The 20,214-nt window shown below is 42.5% G+C and overlaps 1 protein-coding gene across 11 annotated transcripts in view; it reads right to left on the bottom strand.

Annotated features, from left to right (window-relative positions):
• Window positions 1–20,214, bottom strand: part of FBRSL1 (fibrosin like 1) — a 756,178-nt gene that overhangs the window by 596,534 nt on the left and 139,430 nt on the right. The gene's annotated exons all lie outside the window — the stretch shown is intronic.

The following is a 20,214-nucleotide window of genomic DNA, read 5'->3' as shown; positions in this document are numbered from 1 at the left end:
AACCCAACAACTGCCTACAAGAAATTAATGATCATGAGACCCCGTACAACACCTCTGCTAATGACAAGATATTACTGCACAGGTTAATGAAAACCAAACACCAATTTAACATGCTAACCTCTGAGCAAATTGAGTTCAACTCATCAAGGACCCTCAAAAGAGCTACTTTGAACTAAGAGAGAAAACTGGAAAATCATTTGCACAAAATGGCAGAGAACACCACTGGTGCCTAGCATCATAAGTGCTAGGCAATTATCCCAAGGGAATTAATGCATCATTTAGGGCCTTTTCCCTGAAGTATTTATAGTACACAAGCAAGAGGCCAAATTCTACCCCGAGGCTTATGCACAATTCCCATTAAAAACCAAGGGCCATAACAGATTTTTCTGCAGGTATAAACCACCAGAATTTTAACAAACAGAAGCAACACGTAGGCTCTACCATAAAGTCAACAGCTTTGACCATTATTCAACAATGCACCTGTACTGTATAATGTGCTATACAACTTTAAGAATTCTCTACTTCTGGATCTCCACATATTTTGAACAATACCATAAACTATTCTATAAACTCAGAATTGAACACTGCATCAGTTAAAATTATTCTTATAATTTGTAATATGTATAGCAGAAAGTATGCTATGCGTCCTGATTTGTCAACAAACGCAGCATCCAATTAAAAAGTTTGGAATACGTCCAACATTCGTAACAAGTCTAGGATTTATCAGATGCAAGATCCTAACATTACAACAATTTAATAGAACCTGGGCATATAAATTAGAATTATATTTAAACAATTGCAAGTTATATAATACATTATCTTCATATGTATCAAACATTGCAGTCTGCACACTAGTCGTGAGTCCTTGAACAGGTTTTTCTTTCAATTAAGGGCTTTGAAATAGAAGGGAATGGCTGGCAACCCACGCTTGCTTGCTCTGGCACTGCAATGACTACCACTGACTGGTGCAACAATTGGTAACAGTGTCAGTGAATCCTTAACAATGACCTTACATACGAGGCACCTTTGGCATAACTGGCAGGACAATATTTCCTCCAGACTGATCTCGTTGTTGCTGCATAATTGTCCCAACGAAAGCCAGAGGAGCTGTCACTAAAGGAACATTAAAGGAGTGTGATGCTGGAAATGACCAGCACAGAAACAAGGAGGAAACAATTCTCAAACATGACAAATTGGATTAATACAATAGAAGGCCACAATTCAGGAAAGCATCAGTGGACACTTGTTCACTAGGAACTGGATTAGACAAAATATATTTTAGACCAGACAACCACCTCAATAACTTTTGGTCACTATTGACCAGGGCTGGCCTCATTACATTTTAAGTGCCTAGACATAATATAATTTCTTTCTTTATTTTAAGTGTCAGCCACTGAGGTTCATTTTGGGAAGGACTGTGATGCACTCTCACTCTCACTTTCATCTCATTGCTAAACCAGCAGCTTTTAAAGTACTTTCTTGATACTACCAAGCAACCTATGAGAGGATGAATAAGGAAAAATAGTTAGTACATATGGTGTTAAGAGCTGTTATAACCCCTGTCTTACTTATCTAGCCTATCTAGCCTGACATTTTCAAAAAGGCCTAATGGGGTAAGATGCTCCCATTGAAAGTCACTGGAATTTGGATGTTGTGCTCCTTTGAAAACCCCAATCCATGCCTTTTTTGGCAGACTGAAAACTGCCCTGCAATATTTTCATTCCCCTTCTCCGTATCCCTCCCAGTTCCCTCCACTTCAATCATAAGAAATGTCATTATGAAACTAACACTTGTCTGGTATTGAGAGCTTAAAAAATAAAAAAAGGAAAATCAAACAATTTCCAATTGAAATGTGTCTATGGTTAACAACGGCTCGGACCTTTGTGAAACTATACCTTGCAGTTAAGGGATTTCATAATTAGACCATAATTACTCAGCCATATAATGTGTCAAATTATAGAGAATGATTATTTGTTAAACTACAGATAAAGTCAAGAATGAATCAATCTGGAGCCATAGATAAAGCCAATTAAATGAAAAATCTTCCCCTTAGCATTTACACTCCTGAGACCGTCTTTATTTCCTACGCTAGTCTACACACACAATTGCTGTGTGTAACCTTTACACCATACACACAGTGTTAATCTCAGTAGTAAATAATGCAATACAAGAAAAACTGCAAAGAGAGACCGCTGTTCCTGACAACACTAGCAGTGTAGTTATTACTACTTGGCACACAGTTGGCTAGTTTGATATGAACAGGGCAGAGGACACAGTGAAAAGGGGACACAAATTTCAGATAAAGCTGAAAATTGTTCTGGGATTTCAATTCTTACGGCTACATTTGCCAAGATTTTTTTAAAACTGTGTGTCAAAAAAACCCTCGTCCCAATCTACTGAAGATTCTTCTTACGTACAAGTTCACAAAGCAGTCTATACTGGGGCATCTAGATATTTTGTTATTATTCACAATAGATTGCTGGCTATTGAAACATTTTACATTTTTGTTTAGCATAAGTTCTCAATGCCTCGGTTTTGGGCTCTGGTCCTGATGGGCAGAATGCACCTAGATGGTATTCTAATGGGCTATGTCTTCACAGGTCACAATGCAGCACAGAAGTTTTAGAGAGAAACAGAAACAGACAGTGAGAAACTGAAATATTTATGCTAACACAGAGCCACTAAATGAAGCCTAATAGATAGGCACTAATGAAACAAAGAGGTTTTTAACTAATAAAAAAAACAAGAGTAAAGCTTATATACTAGCCACCTTCTTCTCCTGAGCTGATGGGGAAAAAATCTGCAGACTTCTCAGAAGCAAAGGATGTGAGTCAATACAAACTGCAGTATGACGTGAAAGCGCAATAGATTAACCAGAAACATTCAACCATAGCATAGTTCCAACTGCAGCCTCCACAGTCATTTAATCACAAATCATCTTGCGATAATAGGTGCTTTGCTCTGGACAGGAGCATATGTGAACCTCTCAGTTAAAAAACATGGTCAACGATATAATTTGATTCACTAATTCAGCCAGCGCTAAACTATACTGTTTGTAATCTAGAGGAGAATGAGGGAAAAATCAAAGCAAATGGCTACCCAGTTTAGAACCCAGAAAGGTTATTATTCAGCACCACAGACGTTGGAACTGCACAAATGGCACTAGCAGGAATGACGGAACAGACAGAATGACGCAACAAAACAATAAAGAAAGATAAAATAGACAGTTTTCAAAGGAGTCCCAAAAGAAGCAAGCTTCAAATTTGCAAGGTATGCCAAGGAGTCATTTAAACTGCACCCTAAATCTTAAGAATGTCCCATCAATTGTTTTCTTTCCAAGGTAATTTGTAAATTCCAGCACTCTGAGAAGAGCACCTCCTGTCAAGTGGCTATGACAACAGATTTTATTTTATTTCCCTTATGAATGCACTACCCTGGCTTTTTTCTACTTAGGAAAGACCATTGTGACTGAGTGGAAACTCTGTTTTGCTGAATAATACCATGCTGTGCAGTGCTTTTGTGACTCACTAGGGAATGAAGAGAAGCCAAACACATTTCAATTGTGACCTCAGCAGAATTGGACCCTAGGTTTCCTCTCCTGTCCCCCCATTCGTTTCACAGTGTTACAATCCTTGCCTTGATATACTGCAGCTACATGTAGCCCATGCACAATATTAAGAGTGACCTATAAAAAGAGCCTCATTACTCATTCAACGTAGAGAAAAATCGATTAAGGAATTAAGCAAACTATATAGAAAACCAAGCCGGTGATAAATAAAGGCTCTCTCATCTTAAGTGGTAATAATTAGGTTTTCCTTTCACAAGCAACTGAGATCTAAGAAATATTAGCATCACCATTCTTTTCTACTGCAATGTTCTTGTACTGGTTTTTCTTTTGATTTTTTTTTTTTTTTAAGAATGCACATTTCTAACTCAAAATCAGAAAAATGAAAAACGTTAAGAGCCATCAGTTACCACTCTTACAGGGCCTGAAAACATTGTTCAGTGTTGTTATATAACATCAGCAGCACTGGTCACCTAGAACCAAATTTAAATAAAACTAAGTCTGTAGGCAACAGTCTACTGGTTAAAGTGTGGGACTTGGAATCAAAAGAACAGGATTCTAGTCTGAGCTCGCAACCCCCTTGGCAAGTCACAGACTGTACCTCTTTCTCTAACTGTACAAGGGAAATATTAATATGTACCCACCTTTGTAAAGTGCTGCAACATCTTTAGAAGAAAACATGTATATAATGGGATAACCCTAGTGGTTCTTCTCTCTTTCAAAAGAAGGTGCTTCATCAAGATTTACTACTGCAATGCATTTTTTACAACTACTATCCGGCTGACACTGGAAACAATAGCAAAACCACACAGGAAACCAAAAAGAAATCAAAAACGATATTAACTCAACATTCAGCAGATTAAAAATAGTGGGAAGCTTTGAAGAGAGATATTAAAAGCATATAAATCAATAAAAACGGACATTTAGGCAACATGGTGACACAAAACCAATAAGAGGTAAGACATGGAAAGCTGAGCATACAGTAGCATTAAGGATGGGGTGTAAGAATGGACCATCATTTGGTTTAGTATGCATTACTAAAATCAATCACATCATTTTTAATGGATTAATCAGGGCCTGATGCAAAGCCCATTGACCTCAACAGAAAGACACGGATCAACTTCAATGCGCTTTGGAGCAGACCCCAGAAGGAGGAGAAAATGGTTTTGCACTCTCTCACTAAATATACAGGAGCCCAGTGTATCACAAGTGAAACAATCCGGCAAGATGTTAACATCCAAGAGCATGCTATAGCTTCAGGAATTCCAAAGTTAAAAAACTTGTACTGGAAAATTAAAGCTACTTTCAAGAACAGCACATTTCACATCATGACAAATTTTGAGCTTTCTAGTATTTCATGGCTGCCACTACACTGTGCATCAGGCTATCCTGTATTTCAGGGCAGCAGCTGGGATAAACCCACATACCCACTTGTTGCAAAACCACAGGCTCCTGCCTCCTGAAGTAGAGGGGAATCTCTAACTGTTAGCAGTATGGGGCCTGTGACACAAAGCTGAGTAGTTCTGATTGTTTCCACCACTGGGCAACAGAGTCTACACATACATTAGCCATCATACTAAAAGACTACTATATTGTAACATAAGAAAAGGGCAGCTCATATTTTGGTTTATCCAACTAGCCCTGATAATACCCCTTTAACTATTCCTGCTTTTGTTTGCTTGTGTCAAACAATGATATTTAAAACAGAGATGCATATAAAAATGAAGCATTAATATTACAAACACTGAATAATGAGATTAGTATATCAGATATGCAGAATCATCAAGCATCAGAGGAGGTGATAATCTTGGAAATGTAACTTTTCTATTTAATACATACATATATTGTAAGCCAAAATAGTTCTGAGATTCACATGACATTTAGAAATTTTACTTAATGTCATTCATAGTGCTAGAAGATCTGACACTTAAATGTCTACTATGCAACTTGTGCCATATATATATACACACACACACACACACACAATCAAATTCAACAGTACTGACTACATATACCAAGCCAAATTTATAGCATCTAATTGCTAATTACGGTTATTTCTGAAGCACTCCTGTTTGCACCACACCAGCTTTGCACATGGACGGAAAACAAAAAAAAACAACATGATTTACAAGGTTGGACTGAACTTTAAACGTTTTTATACAGCCAGATTTATTCATGTTACAATCACTAAATAGCTTTAGCAATCTGAGAGTGAAACAATGGTATTTACATAGGATACTGTTAAAATGGTCACTCCCAATCTCTTGTCAAGCAGTTATTAATGTGCAAAAATGCAGAGTAAGTTGCAACAGTTTAGACAGACAACCCTCTATAATATCAATGGAAAAAGCGTGAGCTAGGTGCTTATGCCATGCATTGCACCAAAAATTAAACACTAGTACTAATGCACCCTGTTCATTTTCATAACCTAAGGCAAAAATTTAATGCACTAGCTGCCAGTATTTGCAACAGTACATTACTATCAGCCTGGGGATTATTAGTCACTGAAGGAACAACTGGCCATCTCCTCTACAGCCACTTCCGATGTATGATCCATGATTGGTAGATGGATTCCAATAATTCACAGGGTCATGTCCAGATTTATATAAAAATAGGGGTTTAATACATGTAACTAAGTATTTATACCACACTGGTCAACACTATATTTTAGAGCCTTTTCTCTGGGGATGCAAACTCCATCCTAGAATATAGAACTCCACTTTTAATGTCATCCAACATTTTGCTCCAGTGACCTATGAGCCCTCAATGCCAACTGGCAAGGGAGTTACAAGAATATCCTAAGCCTGGTATGTACATTCTGGTTCACCAAAGAATATAATGTGAAGTCTTAAATGAAAGCCAGGGTCACACTGGACGTTAATATTGTTGCGAAATGTACGTACAGATACTGTGTGAGGAATTCTGTATGTATGCTGAAAATATGTTCCTAAAATCTGTATCAAGGCAGAGTTGACAAACAGGTTTCCTGACCGATAGACAAAAGAGGCTTATTCACCTATCTCCCAATTGGCAGGTAAATTAAGTAATGGAAGCCAGCACCATGGAAGCCCTATTTATATACCAAGTCAAGTGGGGGATGTAATATCAACTGCAAAGAAGCAGAACTCAGGGGAAAAACAAGCAATGGGGGGATTTTACTGTCCCTGAGGACAGATAATGAGCTTCAAGGATATAATTTGAACTCAAGGAGACACTCCTTTATTCTGCACTTAGGGAGTATGCAGAAAGAACATGAAAATGGGATCTCAACCAGACTTGGTTGGTTAAAAAAAACAACACAACAACAAAAACAAAAAAATGCAGAGGACATTTGGGGTCAAATGAACCTCTTTAGGCAGAAGGTTAGCTGGCTAAGTTGAGCACCTAGAAATCATGTTATGATTTTGTTTTATATGTAACCCTTTTGATTCCATTATCTTCATTTACACTGATGAAAAACTTATTGTTTTTACAATAAATATATCTCAGCACCGTGTATTATACTCGGAGCTGATCCTGAGTTGACTCATTCGAGTTGTACACTGTTCCTTTGGGGACAGCAGATCAGGTATTTCTGAGAGCGTTCAGTGGATATGGCGCTGGGCACTACAGGGGAACACTTCATTGGGGCTCAGGGACTGAGGTGGCATACTGTTAACCTGCGAGGCAAAGTCAGGGCTGGCATAGTTCAGAAGAGATTGTGCGGCTGGCTACCAGGCTGGTAGGAGTGAGGAAGCAGACAATCACTTAAGTACAAGCAGGTCTCCCTCTCCCTGGAGGTATAAAGTAACAAGGTGACTCTCAGTCCTGGGTACCCTGAGAACAATCAGTTACTCCAATAAAAATCTGGCCAGCATTTTTGCTCTCTAGCTGCATTTAGCACCGATCTGAGTTTCTCCTGATGAAAAAGAATCCTTTTTGAATCTTGCTCTCAGAAAGCTGAAGATGGTGGAATGATATTTTTGCCTGTTACCTAGAAAAGGTTTAATACTTTTGATGAGAAAAAAGGAGAAAATGTCCTATAAAACCCAGAGAACTGAGTTACAGGCAATAGATTTTATATGATATAGTGTATGGGCCATGAAGCTGTGATTTAAAACTATGAGATTAAACAAAGTTGAGAACAAACGAGGCTAAGAAATATATGGTGGATAGAGATAATTCAATTAGATGAGCTGAAGTATTTTTCACTGAAATATTAGCAGAGTAACTGGAACCCAATCTGTCCATTGGGCATCAGTTGAGGGACTAAATTACAAAGAAATGGGGGGAACTCTATTAACTCTTGAACTCCAGATGAGATATTCTGAATAGAAACAGAGTGGTGAAGAAAGACGACTAACCTGGGTTCCAGGACCAGGATTTACCTAGAATACTAAATAGAACTGAATTGCTGTGAAAACTGTTGAGAGAGAGAGAACCCCAAACAAACTCAGCTTTGGTTAGAGTAGACAAGGACCAGAATTCTTACTGTGAATAAAGGTGCTGAATTAACAAAGGAGATTGACTATAGCAAGAGTATATGAAGGATGAATAAGTTTCAACCAAAAACATGTAACTTTAGATTTAATAGGTCTTGAATCATTACCTGATTTAAACTCACTTTTACTGTTATCTTTGAGTCTCCACTCTAATCATTAGCTGTATCGGCTGAGTGAGAGACAAGTGAGAAATAATGCAGTTAATTTTAACTTTAGGAAACCAATTTTGTTGCCAAATATATTGCTAGTCTAAGCCAGACAGGAAGTGGTTTCATAAATCCAGTGAGTTTTCCTAGCATATTTCCCAGAGAGAGAAGCAGCTGGTGTGAAATCTCAGAGAAAGCTTTGATTCCATGAACCAGAATCTAGGGAGTGCGGCGTAAGGGTTGTTATAAAAATATGTTTCATGTTTTTTCTGCATTTTTTCATGGATAGAGGTTTGGATCCCTGCTGAAAACCCAACTTCTAAATTCAGCCTTTGCCAGGTCACTAGAAAAGTTGTTCTTTTATTCATTATTATTGTTTATATACAATGATAGGACGTACGAGACACAGTCAAGGACCAGGACCCCACTGTGGCAGACACGGTACCAAGCACAGAACAAAAAGACAGTCCCTGCCCCAAACAGCTTACGATCCAATGTTTATTCCATGCATGAACACAATTCCCTACAGCATTTTAACAAAAGACATATGTGCACCAAGAGAAGATGGTTTATAGTTGTGAGGTTTGTTCTCTCCCCTTCATTTAGTTCTAAGGAGATACAACACAATCTCCGTCTGTCCTTCCCACCCAATATCCCTAGGAGTATGAAAGGGAAGGCAAAGCTAAGGCTGTGGTGGTGAGCAGAAGAGGTATCTTTCCTTTATTACAAAATATAACCTTTAGGCAGAAAAAAAAATGGTTTCTGAACTACTGCAGACTGAACATGTAGCAGATGATAAAATTGTTCATTATTTCAATCATGCACCTATCAAATTTTTAGCAGCATTTGCATACACATAGCATAACACCTATTGTGACAATGCAACACTAAAAATACTCCCTCCACAAAGAAAAGGGGAACTGTCCCTATTTAACTCATCCCTGACAAAAGACCTGAGATAGGCTTTGAAGGTATGCCAGGAATATCAAACAACTCAGGATCTGTCTGACGGACATTTCAAGCAGTGAATTTTCACTGATCATGAGTATGAGAAGAGAACTCTAAGGTAGCCAGGCCTCAAACTATGAGCTTTATAGTCAAAACCACCACTTTGAACTGCACCAAAAAACTAAATGGAGGCTGGTGCAACCTGTGAAAGACCAGTGTAATATGCTCCCTAAGCCAGCAACCGCCTACAGCACCTTAAGTTTGAATGGTCTTTGTGTGCAATCCAAGTACAGCAATTTCAGTATGGAGGTGACAGATCACTGGGTTGAGTTCCCCATCTCCATCAGAAAAGGACACAGCCTTCTAACTAAGCCAGGAGTTCTCAAACATCATTGCACCGCAACCCCCTTCTGACAACCAAAATTACTACATGACCTCAGGAGGAAGGACTGAAGCCTGAGCCTGCCCGAGCCCCGCCATCCTGAGTGTGGGGCTGGGCGGAGGCAAAGGCCAAGCCCCTGCACTCCAGGCAGAGGACCAAAAGCTGAAACCAAGAGCTTCAGCCCCAGACAGGGGGCCTGTAACCTGAGCCCTGCCACCCAGGACTGGAGCCAAAGCCTGAGCCCTACTGTCCAGGGCTGAAGCCCTCAGGCTTGGGCCCTGGATCCCAGCAAGTATAATTCAGCCCTGGAGACCCCATTAAAACAGGGTTGCAACCCACTTTGGGATTCTGACCCACAGTTTTAGAACTGCTGAATTAAGCTATGATAGAAAAAAGCACTTCAGGCAACTCCGGAGATGTAATCAACCAGAAGTCAAAAACTCAAAGGCTGCAAATCATAGTTACAAAATTCAACAGAAGGGGCCAATATCTCTCTCATTTCCTCAGATTGCTTCTTCCACCCTGCCGGCACATGCTCTTTTGTAATGTTCCATGTATTCAATTCAGGGCAGGGAACACATCCTGCTATGTGTTTGTACAGCATCTAGCATCCAGGGCCACGATGCTACTTTACGCTCCCTGGAACTACTACAATGTATATGCTTAATACCAAACAAAACAATTATTTTGACTGTATTAATAAGACATACATGCATGCTTTTTTGTCTGCGTGTATAAAACATTTAACAAGTATCCTGGCCTTGATGTGAACCCATCCCTACTGGAATACATAGAATCACAGAAATGTAGGGCTGGAAGGAACCTCGAGAGGTCATCAAGTCCAGCTCCTGAAGCAGAGGGTAGACCACGTATACCTAGGCCTGGTCTACACTGGGGGGGATCGATCTAAGATACACAACTTCAGCTATGAGAATAGTGCAGCTGAAGTCAACCTATCTTAGATCCACTTACTTCGTGTCCTTGTGGCGCGGAATCGACGGCCGCCGCTCCCCCGTCGACTCCACTTCTGCCTCTCGCCCTGGTGGAGTTCCGGAGTAGATGGGGAGCGCATTCGGGGATCGATGTATCACGTCTAGACGAGACACGATACATCGATCCCCGATAGATAATGTAGACATAGCCCTAGACGACCCTTAACCTGTTTGTCTAACCTGTTCTTAAAACCTCCAGTGCTGGGATTTCACAACCTCCCTCGAAAGCCTACTCCAGAACTTAACAACCCTTAATAGCTAGAAAGTTTTTCCTAATATCTAACCTGAACTTCCCCTGCTGCAGATTAAGCCCATTACTTCTTGTCCTACATTCAGTATCCACAGAGAACAGTTGACCACCATCTTCTTTATAACAACCCTTCACATATTCAAAGACTCAGCTGGTCCTCCCTCAGTCTTTTCCCCTCAAACATGCCAAGTTTTTTTAAACTTTCCTCACAGGTCAGGTTGTCTAAAGCCTTTACCAATTTTGTTGCTCTCTTCTGGACTCTCTCCAATTTGTCCACATCTTTCCGATGCCCAGAACTGGACACAGTACTTCAGCTGATCTCCCACCAGTGCTGAGTAGAATAGAACAATTACCTTCGGTATTTTACATGCCTCTTAACACATCCCAGAACACTAGACTTATTTGCAACTGCACCACATTGTTGGCTCATATTCAGTTTGCGATTTACTAACTCCCTAGTCATTACGCCCCATTTTATAGCTGTGCATTTGATTTTTCCTTCTTAAGGCACTTGCCTATATTGAATTTCGTCTTGTTGATTTCAGATCAATTCTTTAATTTCTGAAGGCTGTTTTGAATTCTAATTGTGTCTTTCAAAGTGCTTGCAAACCCTCCTTTCTTGCTGTTATCCACAAATTTTATAAGTATCCTCTTCACTGCATTATCCAAATCATTCATGAAAATTATTGAGTAGTATCTGACCCAGAACAGACCCCCCAGTGGGATCTCACTAGATACATCCTCCCAGTTTGTTAGCAAACTACTGATAACTACCCTGAATATGATCGTTTAACCAGTTATGAACTCACTTTATAGTAATTTCATCTAGACCACATTTCCTTAGCTTACTTATAAGAATGTCATGTGAGTTTGTGTCAGAAACCTTACTAAATATCAAGATAGATCACATCTACTGTTTCCCCCTTATCCACTAGGCCAGTAATCCTGTCAAAAAAGGGAACTGGTTTGACATGATTTGTCCTTGACAAATCATGTTGGCTATTACTTATTACCTTATTATCCTGTAGGTGCTCACAGACTGTTTAATAATTTACTCCAGTATCTTTCCAGGTATCAAAGTTAGGCTGACAGGTCTATAATTCTCCAGATCCTCTTTGTTCCCCTGTTTAAGAGAGGTACTGTGGCCATGTCTACATCTAAAATTTTGCAGCGCTGGTTGTTACAGCTGTATTAGTACAGCTGTATAGGGCCAGCGCTGCAGAGTGGCCACACTTACAGCAACCAGCGCTGCAAGTGGTGTTAGATGTGGCCACACTGCAGCGCTGTTGGGCGGCTTCAAGGGGGGTTCCGGGAACGCGAGAGCAAACCGGGAAAGGAGACCAGCTTCGCCGCGGTTTGCTCTCGCATTCCCGGAGCCACCCAGCAAACCGCAGGGAAGGAGACCTGCTTGCTCGGGGTTCCGGGAACGCGAGAGCAAACCGGGAAAGGAGACCAGCTTCGCCGCGGTTTGCTCTCGCGTTCCCGGAGCCACCCAGCAAACCGCAGGGAAGGAGACCTGCTTGCTCGGGGTTCTGGGAACGAAAGAGCAAACCGGGAAAGGAGACCAGCTTCGCCGCGGTTTGCTCTCGCGTTCCCAGAGCCACCCAGCAAACCGCAGGGAAGGAGACCTGCTTGCTCGGGGTTCCGGGAACGAGAGAGCAAACCGGGAAAGGAGACCAGCTTGATTACCAGAGGCTTCCTCCTTCCACGGAGGTCAAGAAAAGCGCTGGTAAGTGTCTACATTGGATTACCAGCGCTGGATCACCAGCGCTGGATCCTCTACACCCGAGACAAAACGGGAGTACGGCCAGCGCTGCAAACAGGGAGTTGCAGTGCTGGTGATGCCCTGCAGATGTGTACACCTTCAAAGTTGCAGCGCTGTAACTCCCTCACCAGAGCTGCAACTTTCTGATGTAGACAAGCCCTGTGTTTGCCCTTCTCCAGTCGTCTGGGACCTCACTTGTCTTCCATAAGTTCTCAAAGATAATTACTAACTGCTCTGAGATTGTTCCAGCTAGTTCCTTAAGTACCCTAGGATAAAATTCATCAGCCTCTGCTGCCCTGAATACACATAATTTACCTAAATATTCTTTAAACTGTTCTGTTGCTATTCTGGCTTGTGTTGCTTCCCACTTGTTGTTAACATTAACTATGTTAAATAGCTTGTCACAATTAACGTTTTTAGTGAAGAATTAAGCAAAATAGGCATTAAACACCTCAGCTTCTCGTTTGTCATCCTTCCCAGCTTCAATTCCTTTTCTCCATCTTTCTCTTGCTCCTAATGTATTTGAAGATTATTGCCTTTTATGTCCCTTGCCAGATGTAACTCTGGAATGCAGCCCTCGTTCTCAGCCTGACAAGGTGATCTGACAGAGGCCCTGACTGACGGCTAGCACTGGCTTCTGGGCTTGCACCAGCTGCACCACCACACTGTGATGGGGAGCAGCACTGCAGGTATCCCACCCCCAGTACACACACACCCCAAATATCCTCTGCAGAACCCCCAACTGTACCCTTCTTGAACTCTGCCCACCCCCTCCTGCTCGTTCCCCCAGTGTCCTCTTTTGGGGAACCTGAAATATGGTAACTCTACAGAGCCATATTGATCTCTTACTAGTCTTCCTATCTTTCCTGCACATTGGGATACTGTGTAGCTGGCCTTTAATACTGTCTTATGGAGAAACTGCCAACTCTCCTGAACATTAATCCCCTAGGGTTCTTCCCACGGGACTGTATCTATCAGTTCTCTGGATTTGTTAAAGTCTACTTTTTCATAGTTCATAGTCTTTATTCTGGGGGTCTCTCCCCTTCCTTTCCTAAGGGCTTGTCTACACTGCCACTTTACAGAACTGCAACTTTCTCGCTCAGGGGTGTGAAAAGAGAGCCCCCCGATCACTGCAAGTTTTACCGTTGTAAAGTGGCAGTGTAGACAGTGCACCAGTGCTTTAACGTTGCTAATGAAGACATGCCCTTTGAATCATGAAATTTATCATTTCATGATCATTTTCACCCAAATTGCCATTCTTCGATTGCGCAAGTCCATGTTAGTCAGAATCAAGTCCAAAATGGCTTTCCTCCACCTTCTGAAACCAGAATTTGACCCCAGTACATTCCAAGACCGTAGTAACAATTGTGTGTTTTGCTGCATTACTTTTCCAACAGATGTCTGGGTAGTTAAGCCTTCCCTATTATTACCAGGCCTTGTGTTTTTGATATTTGTGTTGTTTGTTCTAGAAATGACTCACCTACCTCCTCCTCCTCCTGATTTGGTGGGCTATATGTTTGTAAACATCTGAACCAATTAAAAAAAAAATCATAGAAAACCATACAAGTTCCTGCAGTTTGTGTATAAAGCTTTGGTGAAATGAAGAGCAGAAACACATTCCGACCCACTCCAACCTGGGAGGTCTGCTGATTCCCAATTACTACACAGCAATGTCAGGTGCTGCGTATTGGCGGGGGGGAGGGGAAACGGAGGATTCTTTTCACTATTCATCACGCAATTTTCACCTCTCAGTACATGGTGGGGATTTAACGCACGTAAAGCTCTGGTTCATCAAGAAGTGAATAGACCCTTTTGTTGCAGTCTATTACAGTTATAAAGATTCTGGCTGTTCTTCCCTCACTGCCACCCCCCTCTCTGTTAAAAAAAAAAAAAAAAAAAAAAAAGACTTAAAAGCTTGCAGGAAAGTTAACTATGGGAATATCAACATTCAAACATGGCCTGAAACCTGAACCACCAGGCTGCACCATAGAAAAAACCTCACTGCCTCCTTTTCAGGCCCTTACAACACCCACTTTTGAAGAGTTTTATTCAGGCAGCTGACATCCAGCATTCGCCTTCCACTGCAGATGTGTGGCCTGCTCACACAATAGGCGCCTGCAGCCCTGGCCTCCCTCCAGATCCCACTGTGTGACAGCAACAAAAGGCTATGCTGGAAGACCGCAGCTATAGCATAGCTCTAAATGATTTAGTGACCACAGCATTCAGACCTTGGCAGCAGCTGCTGTTTTAAAGAAACATCTCCTCCTTGGTTTACTTACTACTCCTGGATAGTTTATCTCCCACTGGATTGGAAAATCCCCTTCATGGTTAAAAGGGTCCCCACAATTCCTAAAAATATTTAGGGTAGGGGCAGGGGGGGAACACAAGGATTGTCACTATGTTGCTCTCAATTTCCCCATGTGACACCAAAATGCTCTACACTCCTGTACAGTATCAAATGGCTCTGCAAACACTAATTAAATCTCACACCACCCCAGCCAGGTAGATCCAGATAATCCTCATTTTTACAGAGAGGGAAACCAATGCATAGGAACCTGTTCCAGGACATGCAAGACATCTGAGCTAGACAGCGATCCCAGATCTCCTCAATCCCCCCTTTTTTTTAAAAAATCACTAAATTGGACCACATGCTCTGCAATATGAACAGAGCGCAAAAGGCTTTTCTGAAGAACTCTAAGATGAATGTTCATTCCCAGCCTGTCACTGCAGTGTGAAGGGGGAATTACTTACGGAATATCACCAGCCTGCTCAGTGCTGTACAAACACAGGCATCGATCCTGTAATGTGACATCACCAGGCCTACACCAGGCACCTCATGTAGCACAATCAAGGCCATAGCAAGATGCAGTGCTTGCCTCAAGCAGCCTGGAGTCTAATTCACATGCATTTGGTGACATCCTTAGCAGTCCCCCTCATTTACTGTGCAGTTTGCTAGCACTTGTACAAATAGCTGTTGAGAAATCGTATGTGGATTAATGTATCCCTGTACATCCCCAAACACAATTCATTACATTTATTTGTAAGATTTATTTTAATCAAATAGTTTCCTCCCAGGTTGCAGGAGAGCAGAGCTTTTATTATGAGACTTCTCACATATTTCAGTGAGTTAATGAGTCAAAGCAATAGCATTTTTTCAGCCAGAGCAACAGTAAAAACAAAGATCACCCTGCCTTGGTGTTTTGGCTTTTCTATCTCCAAGCACTAGAAGTCAGCATTTTGCATTGGTGTTTTGCGGCAGGCAATTTACAACTCCCTCCTGAGACCTGACAACATTGGTACTGTTCAACCTCTATATTTCTCACCTTTCAAAACTGATGATTCAAAAAGAGCACAGTGAAGTATAGTCTGCAGCCACCGGCAGTCAAACAGGGGTTGGCCTATTGACCAAACAACAGAGAAGCAAGTCTAATAGTTCACTCACAAAGGATGTCTATACGTACAGCGCTGCAATGGCGCAGCTGGACCAATACAACTGCACCCCATGTGGTGAAGACGCTCTATGCTGATGGCATAAATAAAACCCATCTCCAAGAGCTGTGCACACGAATGCTTATGTTGGTATAACTTATGGCTATATGTCACATAAGTTCTGCCGACACTGGCTATGTCTACACGACAGCCTGAAAGAAAGGACTAGGTAGTTGTGCTACAGGGCCTCATCCTCCCTGATTGAACTGACCTCGTTATCTCTAGCTTGCTTGCTAGCACACATATATATACCTGCCCCTGGATATTTCCATTACATGCATCTGAGGAAGTGGGTATTCACCCACGAAAGCTCATGCTCCAAAACGTCTGTTAGTCTATAAGGTGCCACAGGATTCTTTGCTGCTTTTACAGATCCAGACTAACACGGCTACCCTCTGATACTCTATACCCATTTGAGTCAGTAACAGATTTATGCAAACAGTAGCTACTGTGCGTCAAATACTCAAAATATTTTCTATCAGTAGGGCACTAAGGTGAATAAACACTCAAATTAATCTTCCTCCACCTTCTCTGCCCATCACCCAAAGCAATTTCCCCACTAGAGAGAGAGATTAGTGAAAAAAAACAAAGAAAATCACACAGCTAATACTGCTGCATGCTGTGTGCCATAGTCAGGTACAGTAGGCTTGTTAGGGATAGACCGGAGGGAAAAATACAAATTTTATCTCTCTACAGATCCTGAACTTAATTTTAAAAGCACTTTTTAAAACTGTCCTTTCCTACTTACAGTCAAATGGTCAATAGGAAAATAATATACTGTAATCAAAGCTCCCACTACCTTCTGCGAATCACGATTACTCCAATAAGTGGTGTGGCTCCATCCATCCACTCTACAGCCATCACAAGCAAATGAAGTAAAGTCGTGCTTAGTGGGTCTGATTCTCAGCTGCTCCATTCCTCCACTCAGAGCAGGGAATGGGTGAAGGGACAAAGACGTCTTTAAGCCAACTTTGTATTTCTCACGTGCTGGGGCCATGATCTACCCAGGCCCCAGAGCAGTCTCAGGGCCACATATGGGCCCTGAGAAAGAGCAAATCGTTGTAGTGCAGTGCCATACCCCGATCTGCTCCCTATGCTGGGAGCAGGGCCAGCAGAGACACCATACTCCAGTTCTACACTAGCTGGAGAGGCTCCCTGCCCAGGCAGTAGTCTTGGGAGGCCATTTCCACTCACTGAGGGTCACACTATGCTGACAGAGTTGTGTAAAGCAGCCCTGGTGTAACAGAGAATACGGTCCAATGAGAGGCAAGTACCACTAACCATTCAGGGGATCTGGCATCCTGAAATATTTCAGAGTGAAATGCACAGAACAAAAAAATAATTTCCCTCTGCCCAACTAGAGATAAGCCCTCTCCCAATTTATATTTCCTCCAGAAACAGATGTTGACTGCAGGTGATCTAGAGGCTAACCCTGAGTGTGGGTATGTCTACACTACCCATCGGGTAGTGATCGATCTATCGGGGATCGATGTATTGCGTCTCGTCTAGATGTGATACATTGATCCCCGAACGCGCTCCCTGTCGACTCCGGAACTCCACCAGGACGAGAGGCAGAAGCGGAGTCGACGGGGGAGCAGCAATCGTCAATCCCGCACCACAAGGACGTGAAGTAAGTAAATTTAAGTCGATCTAAGATACGTCGACTTCAGCTACGCTATTCTCGTAGCTGAAGTTGCATATCTTAGATCTATTCCCCCGCCCCTGCCCCCACCCCCCAGTGTAGACCAGGCCTGTGTATCTCTTTTCATTCACACAAACACAGCTTTGACAACTGGATCAGCAGGCTTCGAGCAAACCCAGGTCTCTGTAGCACCAAACTGGAGACCAGGGAGATCTGATGAATGTTCCAGTCTCTTGCTCACTCAAAGCAGGGACTGAAACTCGTAACAGTAGAGGATGGTAAACAGCATCATTTAGCAGCATATCTGTTAGTAGCTCTTGGTGCAGCACTGACTATGTTTAGAAGGAGCCCCTCCTTGGCTGTGGCTGTGGTGCTGTGGCTGGACATTGTAGTGATGGGGGTATGGACAAGTGAATGCAAAAAAGCATTCTTTGGATTACAGAGAATTTCTTGTAGGAGAGCGTGGGTGTGTGTAAAATACAATTCATACCTATCCAAAGTGAACGGCAGCATCTAACATGTGCCACCAGCCCAAGTCACTCACAGTAGCGCATGGAGATGATCTTGGGCAGCCATCCAAGCAGACTGGGTCTATGCCAAGGAATGCTGTCGGCTCATTCAGGTTGGGATGTTAGCTGCCTACCGAAAGTTGAAGTTCTGGAACTCTAAATGGGCAAACGCTGTGGACTGGACGTATGGCAATCCCTGGGATTAGAGACAGGGTTATCTGGAATGACTGTACATAGCATAACAACACAGTATCCTCCGATTTACTGATTGATTCTGGCACTTCCTCAAGTACTGTGTGCATGTATTTGGGCGTGGCAGAGAGACAGAGGGTGGTGGTATCGGGGCACATATCAACTTGAGGCTGCACTTAAACATAGCAGGTGCTACAATTAAAAAAAAAAAGTGTGGTGGTGCAGTCAACAGCCTGTACTAATGTGTGCACAGCCTGCAAAGGGAAAGGTGGTCTGTATAGATAATGTGCAGGACTGGGGAACCAGGACTCCTGAGGTCTTCGCCCAGCAGGTGCCACTGACTCACCGCATAAGCTTGGGCAAGTCCTTTAACTATTGTGTGTCTCAGTTCCCTCATCAGAACAGGGATAACGATACTGAGACACTTCATCTTTGAATTTAGGGTGAGAGGCTTATTCCATCAAGGCCTATAAAGCACTTTGATCCCCTAAGGATGGAAGGCGCCACCCCTGTTTTTGGTGTATGAAGTACTAAATTGTCACATTTACACCTGACAGGATCCTGATTGGCTACATGTGCTTTAACTAACAACTTAACCCCAAACCACAACAGATGCCAAGAAAACAAATTCAGCCCCAACCCACCACCCGGTCTCCAAAGCTGAAAAGAGCGAGAGGATTCCAAATGGCTGAACTATGACAGGCAAATGTATTTTTAACAGATTCTGTTTCTATAAATATTACAAAGCTTTTTGCTCTTTGGAGGCTGCTCTGTTCCTGGGGCTGCTGACATTACTGTGACATTTAGGAGGCCTTGGCATTGCCTCGCTGCCTTTCCTATGCTGGTTTTGTTCCAGGGATCAGAGAGACACAAGAGGACACAGGAGCTGCTTATTCAAACTCTGCTCACTCGCTGACCCATCGCTCATGTGGGAGCTGGGAGCACAAAGGGGCTCTCCATGTCAAGTGTGCAGGCTGCTGCCGTCTCCACTGCTGTGGAATGCATGTAAATGCAAAGGGACTTTAACCCTGAGGTGCCACCAGCAAGGGAAGAGGCAAATTTCCTTAAGGAAGAGGTGGGTGGCTTTTTCAGGCTGGATCTTTCCACTTTCGTATTCCACACAATGCATAGATTGTCCTTCTCCACAATGGGATTCTGTATTGGGTTTCTTGTCTCCTCTTTCTTTTTCAAGCTACTCCCTCCCGTGCCCTTTCCCCCCTCCCCGTACTCTCTCCACCAGAGACTCTTGCCAGCAAAGCTGCATGGCAGGCATGCACCACGAATGGCACTCAACTGGCACACTCCCCAGACGCTGCCATCACCTCTGCTAATGCCCTCAGCCGCCACTGAGCTGGGATCCAAATCCTGCTTCTAAAACTCTGATCTTCTAATTTGCAGCCTGCTGCCTCCATCCCAGCTCTGGTTTAATCTGTACTGATTCCTTTATTAAAAGGTGGGACAGTAGTACAGCAGGAGACTGCTTAGAAAGAAACTGCTTAGGAGAGGACCTCCTAGGCCAGATTAAATAATACAGCAGCACACACCTAGGCTCATTTTAGCATTGGAAAGTAATTCCCTTCCCAACTTCCTCCCTCCCCCCCACGCCTCTGCCTCTTGCCAAAACCTGAACCTTGATATCCCATCTGTTTATGAGCTAAAAAATATGCTTCCTGCATATTTAAGCACATTTCAAATGCTCAGATAACACCATGGTCAGGGCCACAAGTACTGTGACAGACAGATGTAACACACTAACCTTTAAGATATATTTTTTTAATACAAGTCAAGATGATGAATTTTTATTAGACGTTTCGGCTTTTGGTTTAATTTGTGGTGAGCGACTGTGGAAACGT

This window comes from Gopherus evgoodei, chromosome 13, assembly GCF_007399415.2.
Source record: "Gopherus evgoodei ecotype Sinaloan lineage chromosome 13, rGopEvg1_v1.p, whole genome shotgun sequence".
Lineage (NCBI taxonomy): Eukaryota > Metazoa > Chordata > Testudines > Testudinidae > Gopherus > Gopherus evgoodei.
Note: the sequence above shows the minus strand (reverse complement) of the source record. Positions and strands in the feature narration are given on the sequence as shown.